The sequence below is a fragment of the Marmota flaviventris genome, chromosome 1 (genome assembly GCF_047511675.1).
Source record: "Marmota flaviventris isolate mMarFla1 chromosome 1, mMarFla1.hap1, whole genome shotgun sequence".
Classification (NCBI taxonomy): Eukaryota; Metazoa; Chordata; class Mammalia; order Rodentia; family Sciuridae; genus Marmota; species Marmota flaviventris.
In genome coordinates, this window is record NC_092498.1 from 96,171,032 (window position 1) to 96,184,685 (window position 13,654).

Consider the following 13,654-nt stretch of genomic DNA (forward strand, 5'->3'; position numbering starts at 1 on the left):
AATGGCATTCACTTAGGTATTTTCATATGTGTACATAGGAAAATTATGTTACATTTATTCTACTGCCTTTTCTATTCCTATCCTCTCCCTTCCTTTCATTCCATTTTGTCTAATCTACTGCACTTCTATTTTAATAAATAGCGCTGTGAAAAGAATGAAACTAAACCTTTATCTCTCATCCTGCACAAAAATCACCCCAAAATGAAGCACAGACCTTGGAATTAGACCAGAAGCTATGCAAGTCCTAGAAGGAAATATAGGGTCAACACTCCAGCTTTTAGGAACAGGTAATGACTTTCTTAATAGGACCCCTAAAACTCAGAAAATAATGCCAACAGTTAATAAATGGATGGCATCTAATTAAAAACTTCTGCACAGAAAAGGAAAAAAAAATAGTAATGTGAAGAGAGAACCCACAGAATTGGAGAAATACTTTGCAAACTTTTCTTCTGACAGAGTATTAATGTCTAGAATATATGAAAAATTTGAAAAACTTTACACCAATTAATAAATGGGCAAATGAACTAAACAGATGCTACACAAAAGCAGAAATACAAATAACCAACAAATAAATGAAAAAAAGATCAACATCATTAGCAATTAGAGAAATGAAAATAAAAAATACACTGAGATTTCATCCATACCAGTCAGAATAGAAGTCATCAAGAATATAAATAATAATAAAAGCTGGAGAGGATGTGGAGAAAAAGAAACACTATTACACTGTTCAGGGACTGTCAATTAGTACAACCACTGTGCAAATCAGTATGAAGTAGAGACTCCTCAAACAACTAGGCATGGGACCACCATACATGTGACCTAGATATACCACTTCTATGTATTTATTCTGAAGAATTAAAGTCATTTTACTACAGTGATACATGAATACCCATGTTCATAGAAACATAATTCACAATAGCCAAACTATGGAATAAGCCTAGGTGTCCAATAGATGAATAAAGAAAATGTTGTACATATACACTATGGAGTTTTATTCAGCCATAGGAAAAACGAAATTAGGGCATTTTCAGGAAGATAGATGGAACTAAAGATAATAATGATATGCAAAATAAGTCAAACTCAGAAAATTAAGGGTCATATGTTTTCTATCATAGGCCAGAAGTTAGAGAGGAAAAAGAGAAACAAAGGTCATGGTGGATTTCTTAAAAGTCAAACGGAGATCAGTAAAGGAAAGGGACCAAGGGATGGAAGAAAGGGAGGGAAGGGGAAATTGCTTGAGTGTGATATGGGCCAAATTATATTGTTATATTGTGTGTATTTATGAATATGTAACAACAAATCCCATCAACATATACAACTATAATGAACCAAAAAAATGTGGAATAGCAAAGACATGACTGTGTCACTCAAACTGTTTTTTTCTGCACAACTCCCCTTTTATTCCACTCCTGTATTTATCATGCCAAAGCAGGGTTGATCATGTCATTTACTTCCCTAAAACCATCAATAAGTTTCCCTTGTCCATTCTTTTAAAAAATAATTTCTGAATACTGTAAAAATTAAAATTCTTTACATTCTTACTTCATTAAAAAACAATGCATTAAGTGAAGATTCTTCTACCCCACTTCCACCCCATGCTCCTCTCTCCAGTGGATGTAATTACTTCGAACACACATGTGACTTTGTCATTGTCATTTTCATTTCTATCTATATATGGAACCTATCTCATATGGTAGGAGGTAGAGATATATGTTCGTCTTTTCAATAGACAATTGTCTAATACTAATAGTTTAACAATATATTGTTTTTCTACAGTTTAAAATTGCTATGTCATACTTTGAATATACACTTTAAAGATTTTTCTGGAGTCTTTCTGCTCTATTTATCTATCTCATTCTTCTTACATCATTACCACATTATGTCAGTAGCTCTGCTGTTACCATTAGTATCTACCATGCTAAATGTCTACAACTAGTTTTTAGTCACAGTCTCATGTTTATGCATCCTTTAAGAATATATAATATACCCTATTTTTAACATAACCTAGAATAAAAAATAAAATTTTATGGTGAATTTGATTAGAATTGTAGTCATTTACATATAAATTTAGTAGGTATAGTCTTCATTATTACTGTAGTTTTTATCTTCTTGAATTTGCCTTTCCATTTATTAAGGTTTTATTGTGGGTCTTTGGTAAAACTTCACTCAGTGCTGTTAATAGATTTCTCACATTGTTTTGTATAAATGTAATAACAAATTTTAAAATTAACTCCTTTTCCATTTTATTAAATTGTTCATGGCTCTAGAAATACAGACAATGTTTGAGGCTTCTGATAATTCTTCTTATGATCTTAGAATAAGGGAAAAACAGGGCAAAGGGATTGAATGGTCACCATTCACACATTTACTCAAGGTGAAAAGTATAAATAACAGCTCTAAATAATAAAAATAATGAAATTGTTGGTTTCAAAGAAAATCTTTATAACCAATGAATCAATCAACCAGTCATTCAAAGTTTAAAAACACTTTTTACAAGTCTTGGAATAAGCAGCCAATGAAGAATAAAGTATCTGATCACTGATAAAAATGAATACATTTATGTATAACATTTAAAAACCCCACTTTCTGAACATAATTTTTATCCAGTTCTCTTGTTCTAATTGGGCTGGTAGTTGTGAGCTGAGTGGGGACAAAACGTAATCCTGTTCCAGGTTAGGGATGGGGAGAAGGGGATGGAAAATATGTTGATTTTAAAATAAGCCTCAGTGGCAGAGCATCAGGTTAATTTTTTCAGTTTAATTTATACTTATCTGAACTTTAGCTGTTCATGGTAGGTGAGTGGTATTATTTAAAAGGGCATCACTTTTATACCAGTTCAAATAGAGCAGATTTCTAAAAATAATATATTAAATCTGTAGAACACTATATTTTCCACTTTATACAAATTTATAGTTGTTGAAATCAATTTGATTCCTGTCCCTGGGACCAATTTGTTTCAAATTCATCTGCTTCAGAGTTCTAGAAATTGGGGAATCAACTGAAAGAACTATTTGTATCAGAGTTGGGGAGCTGACCACCTGGGAGGATAAGGAGGTGTTCGGTGGTGGAAATGTGGTGAGCGACACTCCTGAGTGAAGCAGCAGTCTGAGCCAAAGTTTAGAGTGGAATAAGCAGGGTCTGTGGGAATCTGGCATGCCCAGGGCTGAAAGGTATATGACGGGTGGGGATGGAGACGGAGCTGGAAAGAGAAGCAGATCACATACAGGGGAGATCCCACAGGACCTAATGATGCCCAAAAAACACTTGTTGAAGAAACAAAACAGAGATGGTAGGAGCCAAAGGAGGAGGTTTGGACCACATGGTTCTTCTAAGCCATTGTGTTCCCTGACAACTAAGTAAGACACTTCTCGAGGGTAGGGATGTCCAATGCACACTGTCCTCCCTGCCCCACTCCCCACTGGAAAATGGCTCCCTAACAACTGAAAACACAAGTAGAAGCTCCTGAGGGAGTAAGGACCCTTTCCTGGGGGCTTCCTGTGAGTTCACCACACAAAGTTGGGAACAGACAATTCTATGGTGGACCAGTCTTTCATGGAAGACAACATGCTCATGAGATGTCATAAGATGGAGTCCCTTATTCCATCAACTGCCAACCACTCTACAAGCACCCGCCCAAGAATTCCTGAGGCTCAGAACCCGGTGATCTCATCTTTAGAGAACAATGGGACTGGGACCTTCTGGGGACTCCCATTGGTGGGCAGAGTAGTGGGTGAGTTCACTCTTTGCAGAGCTATAGTCCTGGTAACCAGAGTGAATTTTATGGATTCGCGAAAGGAGGACCTGGGCCTCCCTGGCCATAAGTACACCCAGACCTTTTGAGTGTGAGCGACAAACTTTCAGGGAAGACCCTTTGCATGGATGGGGTGGTGGCTGCCTGAATGGAATGCTATTTAGTTAAGAGACAGACTCCTCTAGGAAACTAAGGACTCCTCGAAGGCAGAGACCATGTTCTGCCCAAGCAGAAAAGATACAATTGAGGTCCTTGCCCTTAGTGAGGCTTCTCGGTCTGAATGACTGCATGGGTCCTGGACTGGGAGCCAGAAGGCCTGTCTTGAGTCTGGGCAGGTCTGGCCACTCTACACCTAGTGTTCCTTATCTGAAAAAGGCTAATGGGGTCTCTTATGTGCCCTGCAAATATAGCTTTGACTGAATCAGGAAATTATTAGGCATGTCTTTGAGAAGGGTGGGAAGGAATGAGAGGAAGAATGAGCCAAATCCAGGAGAGGAATGAGAAACAGTTCAGGTCCCAAGTTAGAGCTGTCAGTCAGCTTGCCTCTTTTCTTTTCTTTTTTTTTTTTTACTGCCTCAGCATGGGTCCCATGGTATTTCGGATTGTTGGGGCTCTGCACCGTGATAACTGGTGGCTGCATGCTCTTACTCCACTGGAGGAAGAAACTGCGGAGGAGACAGCGTGCCCAGCAGTGGGTGGAGGTGATGAAAGCTGCCACCTTCAGTTATAATCCACTGCTCTACTGGGTCAACAAACGACGCAGATATGGCATGACGGCGGCCATCAGAATAGACCCTCCCCGGGCTGTTGCCTATACTGATATTCAACTCGAAATTCCGGATCTACCATCAGAGCTGCACCCCCATGAAGACAGGCGTCATGCCTTCAGAGGCAGCAGCCCCGAGGCAGAAGACCCTGTTCCCCTCCAACCTGCTCTGGTGGTCCCACAGCAGCCCTCACCTAAGGGGATGCCAGAGCGACAGACCCCATCGCCCTTTCCAATTGTCTTTCCAGAGATCCCCTCTGCCCCTCCCCCTGCACCCTGAACTTTCCTCACATGCTGTCCCACTCGGCCTCCTACCCCTTTCTCAAGGCTCCTGAAAGGCAAGTCCACTTCTATTCCCTTTCCGCACTGGCCCAAGGGATGAACTGACCCAATGTACAGACTTTTACTTCAGGGTCGAAGCCTACTGTCACTGAAAGTGAGAGCTTCAGGGGCCAGGTATTAGAAAAAGGAGTCAAAGTCAAGCCTGTGATCCTGATCATAACCCATATAGATGTTACATAGTAAAGTTTTTTTGAAAAATCAGAATCATTTGCGTCTCATTTGCCAGTAAGAAGGCAACGTCCTTCCCCAGTGTGATGGTGGCACAAGTCTCACCAATACAATGGGAACTGGAGGCTGGCTCTGAAGAGACACATTGAGCCAATACTTGTGGATGAACTCAATTTCCTCCATCAAGTATTCAATGTGTTCAAGACCCTGGGCTAGGTCCCCAAAGGCACTGCTCTTCTGCAGGATGGGAAGTAAAATTGCCACAAGAGTAACGGTTGTCAATGGCACATGGCTACAGCAGTCCGCAGTGGCTATGCCACTGGCCAAGCAAGTCATCATGAGGTCAGTGAACCACACCACACTATCTGCTGACTGGGTGATATCTATGATGTATCGATTCTTAGCTGGTTTTTCTCTACATTATTTCTAACAGAACAACACTGCAAAATGGTTATTATGATTTTTCTTTTACTGATGAGGAGACAGGTTCCAAGGTTTCTTTTTTGTTATTATTTTCTCTGAGCCTCTTCTCCCATGTACATCTGCCTGGCATTACAGTTCCTTCTCTTCCACCCCATGGTATCCCTTCCCTAATCACATCTTCTTAAAACATCCTTGGTGAATGAATGCTTCACTGTGTGTAGAGTGTCATCAGCTTGGCCTGCAGATTTGCTTACTGGAAGGGCTCGTGGTAACCGCCTAATATTATATGGAGTAACACATCCAAAGCATGTATTTTAAGATATCCATGGCTGCACAAAAGTTGAGTCCCCTGTCATTCTTCTACATGGGAATATTAATAATTTTTATACTTTCTGGATAAGGTCCAAAAAGGAGATACAAAGATAATTATGAGATATTTGCCCTAGTTTAAAGATAAGAAAACCTGATCTGTCCCCAAATTTTTTCCCATTTACTCTAAAAAATGAGCAAAACCACTTACCATATTTAATCTAATCTTTAAATGTACATGGCCCTGAGAGAAGTGCCTGTTTTTGCCTATTTTGTGGTGTGTGGTGTGTGTGATTGTGATTCTCAGAAGTTAGTAAACATGTAGCCAATTCACCCCCCCCCCCCCCCCCCGCCCGTGTGGGCTGAAGGGCTTAGATCCAGCAACTGCAAAGAAAGCCTGATTCCTATCTATATGACCTCTAGCAATATATTTTAAGCCATTTTTATTTTTTAAAGTTAAGTGGAACCATTTCTTCCTTGTGTAAACATGATCTTATATTGTATCTCAAAATACAAAACAGGACTAAGCAGATCTTCTCTGGAAGAACAGGGGCAGAGGTTCACTTCTCCCTCACCTTGGCCCCTCTTCACCTTGCCCCCTTCAACTCTGCAGAGATCTAAAGCCCCTGACATATAGTCTTCACTTCTTCACATCCAAGACTCTAATTATGAAGGTAGATTCTAGAACATTAATTTGTGCCAATGACCAGTTAGCCCCTGCTTTCAAAGGAGGAGAGAAGCCATAAACATAAATCAAAGAAGATTTGCTTTCTCTTAAGAATGAAGGGAGTGGGGGGAAGCTTTGTAACACACAGTGAGAAAAAAAATGTTTTATTCAGATAAATTAAAATGGCTATCACTGATATGAAATGAAGCTCAAACTGAGTTTAAAAAAAAAAAAAAAACTTGAATTCACCCCGTAAAATGAAACAAAATTGCTTATATGTGACCAAAATAGCTCCACTAGAACAAAAGTAGATTTGCATTACTTCATATGAGAATACAAGTTAGGTTAGGTTCATGTAACAAAAATTACATGCTCTGTAAAATCTCAGAATACCCAAATGTGTTCTGGTTTGGATATGATAGAAACAAAATCTAGTTGGTGTTGGTAAGCAAGCCAATGAGATGCACAGCAATCAAAAAGCTGTCAATAAAAACTACTTGACAGGCCACTGATCCCATAGGAGTCAAAATTCTCCACTGTGACCAGCAGCACCAGCACAGGGGGGTCGAGGGGTTATGTGCAGCAATGCAAAGAAAGGAAACTGCTGTAGAATGCAAAACAGCCAGCAGCAGAGGAAGGGTGTCCACTTCTCAGCTTTGTTGCCTCAGACCCATTCTTGGGTGCCAGGTACATTGCAGCATCTTGAAGCCAGGCACTTTATTCCTCTGGGAATTCTACAGGACCTGTTGCCTCTCTGAATAATGGAGAGACTCTTTAAGTAAACATTATGATGCCTGATATATATATTATATATAATATATATATAATCAGAAAGCAATGCTTCGGGAAACTAAAGAAAGAAGAAGTAGGAGCTGCCACACAGAATAGCTAAAGGATTGCAAATGAAATCCAAACTCAGATCACTACCCAATCTTTCTCAGAGAGCTGAGGATGTGGCAGTTGATGCTTGACTATAGCTTCAACACAAGGACTAGGCTGGGTAAGTGAGGACCCCATACAGATATAAATCCCACATTCACAGTAAGTAATTGGTTTCTGGGGCTTCTAAGCTGGTCTTCTTAACAAGAACAAAGGAAGTTGAGATAACGACCTGTGTCTGGAGACATGATAGTTTCTCTGGCAGAATGACAAGGGATCACAGGCCTGAGTGCAGAATGGGTGCATGTGGCAATGACCCAGCGATTCCATTCCTAGGCATATATTGGGGGACGAAAACTCATCTACAAAACCCTGCACAATAATATTCACAGCAGTATTATTCCTAATAGTCCCAATGTGGAACAAATCAAATAACTCATGAATGGATAAGTAAAATGGGCTATGTCCATACAATGGAATATTACTCAGCCAAAAAAGAAATGAAGTACTGCTACATGCTACAACATAAACAAACCAGGACAACATTACACTACAAGAAGCATACCCAAGGCCACATATTATGATTTTGTTCATAGGAAATATCCCAAACCCAGCATCACTCCAAAAAGACACTCCAGTCCCATTAATCATCACTCTCACTGTCTTCTTCTACCAGCCCCCAGTAACTACTAATCTACCTTTCATCTCTATGGATTTGCCTATTTTGAACAGTTCTTATAAATTATATAAGATGTGACCCATTGTGTCACAGTACAGGAACAAAATAGTGGCTCCATAAATATTTGCTGAACCAGTGGAGAAGCAGTATAGAAAGAAAGAATATATGGTCTAGGAAAAGGTCACACAATTTTAGAGGTAGGAGAAATGTCATCTAGTCCAAATATCTAATTTTGTAGGTGAGGAAATCTAGATCCCCAAAAATCCTGGACTGACCCCCGGATAGTCAGACATAGAGTGACAGAAGTGAGAATTAGAACACAAAAGGTTTGATTTACAATGTAGGAGTTTTTGTAGACTAACTCCTCAAAATAAAAGTTCCATTTTTCTTTCACTTCATCTAATAAGATGCAGTGATCAGTACCTCCTTAGGTGTAGGGCTTCCTTACTTGCTTGTGTCTAAACATGGTTGAGACTTTTTCTCGTGTTTTAGGATGAATTTGTTTCAAGAAAAAGACCCTAATCATTTCTCAATATAACCAGGCCCTTTCAACCTCTAGTATTTGGTTACTACTATTGTTTCTCCCTTTGGGCAGGTGTTTTGTGGAGATCTCCTACTAAAGTACAAGCTCTCTTAATTTTGAAAGCTCACAAGCTGGCAGCCCCAGGAAGTATGACTCTAGAGTTCACCCATTCTCAGAGAATAGCTCTGACATGTATTGTATCACCTTATTCTGATTCATTATCTAAAAACTAAAAAGATATTTCACAACTATAGACTTTAGGAACAGAACTCTAAAATGTCTTTTGCTTATATATTTATTTGGATACTGGATCCACAAACGTATCAGCCCAGCCTTCCTGGGCGGGGCGAGGCTTCCTCATAAATAATCAGCCAGGCCTTCCTGGGCGAGGTGATGCTTCCTCTTGAATAATGTATTTTTCTCTTTTTTAAATTTTAATTTTAATTTAATTTTTTTTTTATTAGTTGTTCAAAACATTACATAGCTCTTGACATATGTTTCATACGGGCTTTCAGGAACAGGAGGCGGAGTCAGTCTCATGAATATGCAAAGCAGAGGAGATTGGCAGATAACGCTCTCCTGCCAGGCGGGGCCCCTCACAGCCTGCTCCAGCTCTCAGTAAGGAGCCCTCCAGCAGCCATTGCTGTGTCTCTCCAGCCTTTCTGAGGGCTCTCCTCGCGCTCCCAGGCTGGAGGGACCCACACCAAGCTCCTGCCGCCTCTGGAAGCTGGCGTCTCTGACTGCCGCGCCTGGGTAACCTGTAGGTCAAGGACAGCCTCCTGGAGCTTCTGAGGGAGCACTGCCCTCTGAGGTGAGGCGCCAGCTGGGCGGGTGAGGTCCCAGGGACCTTGGTCTCCTAGGTCAGGCCACTGAGGTGGGGTCCCAGGCAGACCCGAGGCCAGCGCAATGCGACGTGGGCCAGGGCTGACTAGACTCTGGAGGGACCTGGGGCCAACAGAAGGATCCAAAGGGCAGAGCGCCTCAGTTTTCCAGGGCATCTCCCACCTCTTCCCCGCCAGTGACCCTCTATGTGTAATTATGAAAATGAAACAAACTGTACATCGAGTCCCCTTACCCTGCCCCCGAGCTGAGCCCCTTCTGCAGAGGTTGCCCCTGGCTGCAGCAGACAGGGAAATCAAGAGGAAGGGGATTACTGTATGTTTACTTAATTTACATCTAATATCACCTCTGCAATCACATAGGGCAGGATGGTATTTTTTAAAATGGTGTTGGAATAACAGGAGCATGGAGAGTAATAAACTCTTGTCCTTCATCCAAGCTATACACACACACACACACACACACAATTTTTTTTAGATTTAGTCTACATCTATATTCAAAATCAAAAACAAATTTTTTTTCTGATATTGGATTGGGGTAGGTAAGGATTTCTTATATTGCAGGACTCAATGCATTAAACCAAAACAGAAAATTGGTAAATCAGCCCGGATTAAAATCATAAACATCTCATTATCAAAAGATATCATTAAGGCTGTAAATATATCAGCTATCAACTAATACAGAATCTATATAGAGAATATACAAAGGAACCCTAAAAATCCATAAGCAAAAGTTATTTCAACGTTAAAATGAACAAAGCACTTGAGCAAGTATTTCACAAAATACATTCTAACAACCAACATAGATCCTAGGGTTGCTGGTTACATCTATCATCTTCTATGGATCTTAAAATCTTATGGCTTAGCCTTAATAGAGAAAGGGCTAGGAGGGGCATAGCTTGTATAGGAGGAAAAAAAAAAAAAAACAGAGGAACTATATATTTCTCAAGCATGATCATTGTTACACATTTTGATCATTGAACTATGTCTAGGCTAAAGGGTTTTGACACCTCTGTATCTTTTGTGACATTTCCTCTTAGGGCAAGTTCACAAGAATAGAGATGGTATGTGGTTTCTTAGCCTTTTTCCCACCAGTAAGGAGAAAGGTCCTGGGTCAGAATTTTCAGAAAGAAACAACTTCCTGTTTTGTGCCCAAGGTGGCCATGGCTTCTTGATTATTGTTCATTCTGTCCTGATCAGTCTCTGCTGGGCAGGCAGTAGGTCTGGGGCACCCAACATTTGCCCTCAAATGCCACAGTATATTCTTACAAAGTTAATAAACTTTAAAGGTACTCAAAGTGGCCTAAGAGTAGAATTAAAATCTCATAAACTCCATTTCAGTAGGTCACCAACCACCTCTAAGCACCAGTTCTTTCTTCTATGTACAAGTTTATTTGTAGGATTTTATGATGATCCTCTGAGATTCTGAACATGGTAGCACATTACGTGGCAGTCAATGGGAGCTGAGTGGATAGGAATTCCATCCTCTTTTCTCCCAGCACATTTACCATTACTATACATCTTGGAAATAAAAGAGTGACCATTACCTTCTCTCTGAGATAATCAGGAAGTTTCAAATTGAGTAGACCAGGCCAATAGAAAACAATGTCAAATAAGAAATCTATCTATCATTGGAAGAGAATTGCTAGTAGAGATGTTATTGGAATGAAAGCTGTTAAAGTAAAACCATGATTCTGTACTTTAAAAAAATGTTCTTATTAATTATACTTGACAGCAGAATGCATTTTGGTTCATTGTATAGGAATGGAGCACAGCTTTTCATTTCTCTGATAGTATACAATGTAGAGTGGTACTTTGATAAGGTGTTTAAAATTTCCAAAATACTTTTATATACACAGGCTTCTTCTATCCAGGAAATGATACTTTGAGTCCAGAAGGAGTACCAGGGACTTTTCCTTGTGCTGATCAGCAGGAGTGAGGATAAGTTTTTTTTAACATAAAAAATCGCCACTCCAAGGCATGCATAAAATATGTTAGTCACTGTAGTCTCCCTTGGCTGTGGTAAGATTAGGCCATGCCTTTTACAATTCAGCCTTTAGGACAATGAATGCTATGTTATTTAATATCCATCTTCTAATCAATGGAGATAAGTAGATCAGAGAAACTTAAGGTAAAGCAAGTTGATCAGCACAAAGTTACAAAAACGTGTATAAAAGGCTAGGAACATAGCTCAGGGGGTAGAGTGTTTGCTTCTTATGCACAATGCTCTGTGTTCAATCCCCAGCACCACAAAGAGAGGGAGAGATAGAGAGAAGGAAAGGGAGGGAGGGAGGGAGGGAGGGAGAGAGAGAGAGAGAGAGAGAGAGAGAGAGAGAGATAAATGAGCTTTGGGGGCTGGATCTGTGGCTCAGTGGTAGAGCACCTGCCTTGCATGTGTGAGGCAATGGGATCAGTCTTCAACACCACATAAAAATAAATAAATAAAGATATTGTGTCCATTTTAAATATCTAAAATGTGAATGGGGAGGTTATCTTCAGATGAATAAACATTCATGATCTAGAAGGTCTGTATGAGAAAACAATTTCCTGAAGAGATGAAGCTGAGTATTCGCACATCCTTATGTAGAAGCCTCCTCTTTGATAATACATAGAAGTTGGAATCTTCATGCAAAATCACCACATGAAAGACTACTTAGGAGACTGTATGAAGGCTTGCTAGTGGAAACTGGCATTCTCCAGTTCATAATAATGAATGAAGAACCAAAGATTGCTTTTGACTGAGATGGCTCTGATGGTCTGCTACTGTGCACCTCCCAGAAGACACAATAGTATGGAGCTGAGTCTTGTTTCTCTGCATTGGGAATGGTGAGGGTAGACACAGAAGTTGCAGGTATCTTGTCCACCTCAAGTTTGCCTAATGTAGTGCTTTTTTTCAGATTGACAGAGTTGTCAGGAGCTGCATGGCATGAGCAGGTCTTTTCCTGATGCGAGTGTGTGGACATGGCAGAAATGGTTATTCCAGACACCACACATTCCAGTTGTGCTACTTTGGAAAGCATTTTAGTACCAAAGGTTGAATTTGCTTGGGTCACCTGCATTGTATACAAACCCTGGAGGAAAAAGGGGTGGGGGATAGTTTGCAAAAATAGAATGAAAACATTGAATTAAAAAAAATACAAAGTTAAAGAAAATCAGTGAAAAGTATATGGAGGAGGCAGACAACATATGTGACCTAGAGGATCTGTGGGAGAGTATAAAGATTTCTGAAAAGATGAGGCTGAGCATTTGGACATTCTTAGGTAAAACTTCCTTTTGAGAAAATATGGAAGTTTGAAACTCCAGTGTAAAATCACCACATGAGTAATTTACCTAGGAGACTGTATAAAAGCATGCTGGTGGTAAAGGGTGGTCCTCAGCACCTATTAGCACTTGCACCCTGAAGGTGGGAAGACAAGGTTCACCATCTTACATCTGATCATGGAGAGCAGATGACCACCTCAGAACTACAAGACCACTTATTCACACAGTCAGTGTCATTCAACACCCATCATTTGTCACGGGGGCCTAGTTTATTGGGATACAGATGCAGGGAGCTGTCTAACAGAGATGAGTCGCCGCCATGATCTTGGTCTTTTCTGTTTTCAAACACTACCTTTCACAGAATAAAAATACAATAACCCCACTGAGCTGTCAGGCCAGAGTGGTGGGTGGTCAGGCTGTGCTGCATATCATTGAGCCCACAGAGAGCTTGTCTTCACCCAGGTGGAGACTTTGATTGGTTAGTGAACTGACCCCTGTTCAGTTACTCTCACATCCTGTAGGTTGCGGAATCTAGCCACCTTTCTGGGTCTGAATACTCCATTCCTGGTGGCTTGCTCCTGTTTAAGTTTTATCTTTCTGTCGTATCCCAGCTACCAGAGCTATACATCTGTGCTAAACCCCAGTCTCTAAGAAGCACTGTTCCCTCTTTCTGAATTACTGCTTTTGTTTTTGTCTGTTCTCCTTTCTCTAACCCAAGACATTTTATCTGTGCTAGAGTATTTTTAAAAACTGCTCTTTCCCAATCAGCTCATTAAAATTTATTGTCTAGATTTCTGTTTTTACTTTACCTACTCTGCCTCAGTTGTCACTTCCCCACTCTTAAAAGAATGAACAAGGCTCGTCGGAGAAAATACCCGTTTATTGAGGAACAGCCTGGGGTGGTTTGACAGTTATGACAGTTTAATGGTTGAATGGTTTGACAGTTGGCATGGGGTGCTTTCTGATTGGTGGGTAAGGATCATGTGAGCCAGCAGGGCTAGTCTGATTGGTGGGTAAGGATCATGTGAACCAGCAGGGCTCCATTGG

At 40.5% G+C, this 13,654-nt stretch overlaps 1 pseudogene; it reads left to right on the top strand.

Annotated features, from left to right (window-relative positions):
- The first annotated feature begins 3,780 nt into the window (after positions 1 to 3,780).
- On the top strand, positions 3,781 to 4,981 carry LOC114096208 (testis-expressed protein 38-like; annotated as a pseudogene).
- Positions 4,982 to 13,654: the final 8,673 nt, after the last annotated feature.